Raw genomic sequence first — 6,000 nt, forward strand, 5'->3', positions numbered from 1 at the left:
CTAAAAATGAGCGCATATAACAGTGATTTCCAGGCCAGTACAAAACAGTCTGTGCCCCAAAAACATTCATTGAATTCAGTGGAATTTAAAGTATCGACCTCTCTAGGGAAAATCTTGGATTTATTTATACCATGTGCAATTTCATTCAACAAGCCAATGAGATTTAGGTGAAATTCTGAAATATATTTGAAACAATATCAACACAACAAGGTTTCATCTAGCTGAAATTGGAGTAAATGCTGTAAATAAGTGTTAAATGGTGAATTCATGATAAGGAGGAAAACTCGATCTGGGATATATACAGAAATTCTGTGGATGTGGTTATATCCGCATCAATAAAGGATTAAATTCTTTTTATATTCATTGTGTGGGATTTTTTCGTAATTTGGATTACAAAAATAATGGAATATTCCGGCAGGTTGTGTGTTGTGTGTTAACATAATCATTGGGTTATGCCCGGAGACATATTCATCCGTATTGTGTAACCCTCCCATTTGCTACCTTTTACTGTCTTATAAGTGGCTGTCTTATATTAGAGTCAGTAAAAGGTAACATATAGGACAGTTACAGATAATCGTCTGATAATCCAGGAGTTAAAGTACAGAAACAACAAGAGATGACATCACAACTATGTTTTAAGTACGTCTATTCCATTATCAAAATGTATGCTAACCATTCACTTAAATGAATGCGCTTATTTCAATGTAACGTTTGCATCTGAATAACCCATATGCACTTTGTCGCATCAGTAAATTATATATCAAATATCGTCTTTACTAGAAAGTACTGAAAACGGAAATAATAAAATCCGTGACTTATTAGAAACTCTTATATGTAATCGCTTGCGTTTATGGCGGAATAGACGATATGCCATCAGCACTGATGTATATCGAATCACATTGACATCAAATGCTCGTTTGCCCAGCATGACGTCACGGGATCACAAGCTTCCATGCAGCACTTCAGAGCGAGGCTGGTAGATTGGCACGCGGATTAGAACCTACTAACTAATGGTGAGAAGGCTACACAAGCTGGTGACTCGGCGGGAACTCACTCCACACAGGCTAGGCAGAGATTTCATCCAATTTTATGCCTTGCAACAACCGAGCAACTAGTAAAAAGAAATGATATTTACTATATTTTAAAGCAGTTTTTCTTTTAGATACATTTTGGTAATGGCGAAAACTATTTGGTAATGATAGATGTTATTAAAAATCTTGATTTGAACTTAGATTCATTTTTATACTCAGATGTTCAGCTTGTGCCTCCTTGCATGAAGTCGTTCAGCTCATGAGTTTACCAGTATCACCGAAATCGTCACACCAGTCCTTGCTCAGTCAATATGTGATGTTAGTTTGCCTTAGCCTAGCCGTTGTGAATCGTGAACCTTTGAATTGTGTAAATTAGGTGACATTGGCGGCTGTAAGTTAGTGGCCAGTCCAGCATTCAGTTGACGTTAAAGTTTTTTATAGCAAAGAAAAGAAACGGAACTAAAGTTGACGTCAGATATTGATACCATTTGTAGATGTTCTTAAAACAAATGATTCTATAGTAGGATTGGTGTACAGCAGTTGTTGAGATGCGATGGTGGTAAACATGCCTGTGTTTTAAACTCGTCACCATAGAATTAACGATTGTTACCGAGAGGAACTTCGAAAAGCCATGACCCGTTCTCGTGTGAGTTCGGACAGACGTCGAGTAGTCACGTGGTGTTTTCGGAAACGACGTTATAATGTCGGTTCATTTAAAAATTAGGAACAACCTAAAATATTCTAAATTCATATGAACTTGTTATCAACATATTCTAATCGTTACCGTTCATCTTTAACGACATCGATTTAGTTTTCGGTTCTATATGATTTACATGTACAACATCATTTTGAATCATGGCAAAATTATATGTACATGTATATTGGGATTTTAGGCCTAATCAATCAACAAACAAAACATGATCTCAAAAGGCGACTAAATTTTAAATCGTTTTCTTTAAATTCCTTCCTAGACATTGGCAGAAAATCAGTCTTTTGCCCTAACTGAGAAAAACAACAGCGTCTGCAAAAGGGATACCTGCTTCCTGCTTAACGCTAAATCTTTTGACAGTTCACCAGTGGAGAGGATGGGACTTGACAACCCTAAGGTTTCATCAGAAGATCCAACTTTTAAACGCACAAAATTCCAAGTCCCACCATATTTTCTTATCGGCATTAGATTGGGTCAGATTCACCATGCGAGACTCAGGATGGAGTGCAGTTCACTTCAGTATTATTTGTTCCGTAGGAATCTAATAAACAGTCCGCTTTACTCCTACTGTCAAGTTGATGCATATTACGAACATTTTTTATTACATTGTAGACTTTTTTCCTATCTTCGAAATCGTTCCTTTGCTGTCCTAAATCATTCTATTACAACAGAACTATTACTCTTTGGCAACAGTGATTTAACTATTTACAAAAATTCTTTGAGTTTTACATGTGTCCAACAATTTATTATCAGCTCCAAGAGATTCGTTTGATTCCATGATTCATTTCTGTAGTTATCGTTTCACAGTTGTATTCATTTAAAGTGAATAATGGCATTGGCAATCTCTCTTCTTCTCTTTCCCTATCCATCTCTCCAATTTCTTATATCTAAATTTCATAATCATTCTCCCACTGGAGTCAACTTAAAAGTTAAATTATCAATGGTAAAGAACAAACAAATGTAAAGAATCTGTATGGTTTTGATAGCTCAACGCATTAAATAGCGTGCTTAGTATTATTGTTATTTCCAGGGAATAAATAGGGTGGAAAGGAAGAAATGCAATGTTACGCGTTATCAAATTCATATTTTCATTTTAATATTGTTAAAATGAAAAAGTTCTGTTCGTTTTCACGCACACAAAGCTACAGGAATTGAAACTTTTCGTTAATCTACAGTTGAAAAATACGTGTAACATTTTAAATTCGGGATGGCTGGAAGCCCATTCTGACCTCGGAAGATCCTATGTTATTACGTAAGTTACATTAAACTTATCTTCAACACTGCAGCTGTTAGAAAAATGATACGATCTTTGATATTAGATATACGATGGGATAAACTATCTGTAAAACAATGTAATCATACGATAATAAAAATCTGCACGCTGCAACTCAATCGGGATGTGGTTAGATAGAAGTATATAGTAAATAAAGCACATCAATGGAACGTGTAGGAGACAACTTTAAAGGGTTCGGTTAGTAGTAAGTGAGGCATTCACTTATCTAGTAGGTTCATCACGTTTAATACATAACACAGGAAGTGAAATTAACAACGAAATCAACATCATAAGACAATCCCCGTCACTCACTCCATGAGATATTATGGTTCAGTATGTAACACGTACACCGTAGTTGTGCGAATACTTAATATTTATGTCTTAATGATAATAACTGCGGACATTTAATTAATAAATGATCGAAACGAAAAGCAAATTAATAGGGAAATTTATGGTTGAATACAAACTTTCCAAAAGTATATAGTTACTCGACCATTTCTTAACAGTCATCATCACTTTTCAGGTTTCAGCCTAGGGATTTTTCAATATAATTTCTTCCAAAGTGTGAAGAAGAATTTTTATTACATCATAAAAATGCATTCTATACACAATGCCTGTGCATAAATCATGCATTGACAGGAAAATTTTATGAATACGGACACAGGTATTGTGTATGGGTGTACCTGTACAACTAAAGCAATAACTTTGCTACGTTTGATTTACATAGTATACATACGTACAATGTGGATGATTTCTGAAGTGAAAAAATATTTTCACTGTTGTATTATCTTTTAACATCATTATTTTGGTTGACTGATCATGTTAAACGTCCTATTCACAGCTAGTGTTTAAGATAATCTAATGACTGATATTCGATATGTTTGACTTTTTATGTTGTGCATGCCTGTGTATTTTGGGAGACTATTGCACGAATATACCACAGTCTCCCAAACCACACACCACGCACTTCATTCACGCTACACAACGCATTCATGGGATGCCGTCCTTTCATGACCCTGACTGTTAATAGGACGTTAATCAAACAAACAAACAAATCGGGAGACTACGATATTGTCTTGTTCTGTCTATATGCAATAGTAAAAAAAATATAACGTTATCTCACTGAAGCACTGTCATAGGCACTAAACAGCGCTATTTGAAAAACACCAATCCAGTCGTCCAAGGACCTTTATGTTGTACTTTTAGCAGGGATAGAATGCATTACGAGATAGGAGTGAGGGATTCCCGGCGTCATCTTCATATGAGCGAATGCTGTCTGGAGAGACGTTAGAATAAAAAACGCATTTTAGGATTTCATCCAATGAAGAAGCAGGTGAAGCAGGTACTAAATGTGTCGGATAATGTGCGATTGTATGGAAATTATTTCACATATACAAAAATTCCTATCGAAATTTAATTTGCTTGATTGATTTAATGTTCCTAACGTCCTATTCACAGTCAGGGTCATTTCAGGACTGCCTTTCTCGAAGGTATTGTGTTGTGTATGTTTCGGGGACTGCAGTATGTACGTGTAGTGCCTTTTAAGGACTCTTGCCTTTTGTATAGTGCTTTATCACTGAAGCATGCCGCAAAAGGCAACCAGTCTTCCCAGCATTTGAAAGCAAAGACTTAGACATACGTCCTCACCATTTCTTAATCTAAATAAGATTGTAATTAGGAAACTACTCTTCAAATTGTTTTATTGCATAATACACAATACATTGCCGTATTTCTTACATTGTGATTACTTGCATATATATATAAGCATATTATTAATTAATTATTTCCATAAATCTTGAACTGTAAGTAATCGGTATAAAGAGTTGTTATCGGTGAAATTATTTAAATTAATGCAAACGTTGACATGGCGGATTTAGTAGGCCACGGTTTGGGTCAAGGTTATGTGCATGAAAGTATGAAACTCAGCAGCCAAGTTTGAAACAGACAGGCCCGTTTCGATGAAACACTAGATCATGGCTTTTCATATCATTCATGTCTATCAAACTAACACAATATTGTTATAAAAATGGGCATCAAAATATGGCGATTATGATTCCATACTAACGTTGATGTGCTCCCGCACAGCATGCTCTCGAATGCACTCCATTTTGTTTCCAAGTTGTTGTCGAACCGGAAGCAAGATGGCCGCTAGATAATAATGACTCCCTCTGGTTCCGGTTATAAACGATGGCTGTAGATTTGTATCTGTTACCGCCAAATCGTTATAATGACGTAGATATTGTGTAGATTAATTCACATTCAGGTAAGATTGTGTGTGATCGGCAGGATAGGGGGACTATATCGGAAACGCGGATGAATATTTTAGAAATCCGGTCTGATAGCACAACACCCATAAAACAACAGGTGCAAGCATGAAGCAGCTGGTAGGTGTAACACCCTGGTCGTTAGGGTTCTCTTGTGACGTCATCCAAGGAAATAATTCCTGTTACACAGAACTGAACAAGGTTAACACAAAATGACGCACGCGCTGTTAAATATTACAATAGTAGAAAAAACGCGCGATTTCTTAAATATGACCTTGCGCCTGACGCTATTTGACGCAAATGTGATAATAGATTGATTATAATTCCACGTCATCAGGACATATGCAATTTTCAACTTGTCAAAAAGTAAACGTTTTTCCTGAAGATGCAATCAATTGTTTATTAAGAAATTTCCCCTGTCTATGCATGGTATGTGAACGTTGCCAATTACGGAATTGATGAATTCCGTTATAGAGTGGATTTTTCTACTAGCGACACCTGGTAGGTCAGACAGCTCTACCTACTGATGACGAGGAAGCACGACGTTATCCTGTATTATGACGAACGTCACAAATTAAGGATTTCCCCTGATATTAATTACTTAACTTCCATAAACTTTAGTATTGAATTTTTTTCAAAATGCTTTGTATTATTTAAAATTATTTACCAGAGTTGATGTTTTTGTTCGGAATGATAATTGTACCTCCATGAGATGAAAATGTG

The sequence above is a fragment of the Argopecten irradians genome, chromosome 1, assembly GCF_041381155.1.
Source record: "Argopecten irradians isolate NY chromosome 1, Ai_NY, whole genome shotgun sequence".
NCBI classification, from domain to species: Eukaryota; Metazoa; Mollusca; class Bivalvia; order Pectinida; family Pectinidae; genus Argopecten; species Argopecten irradians.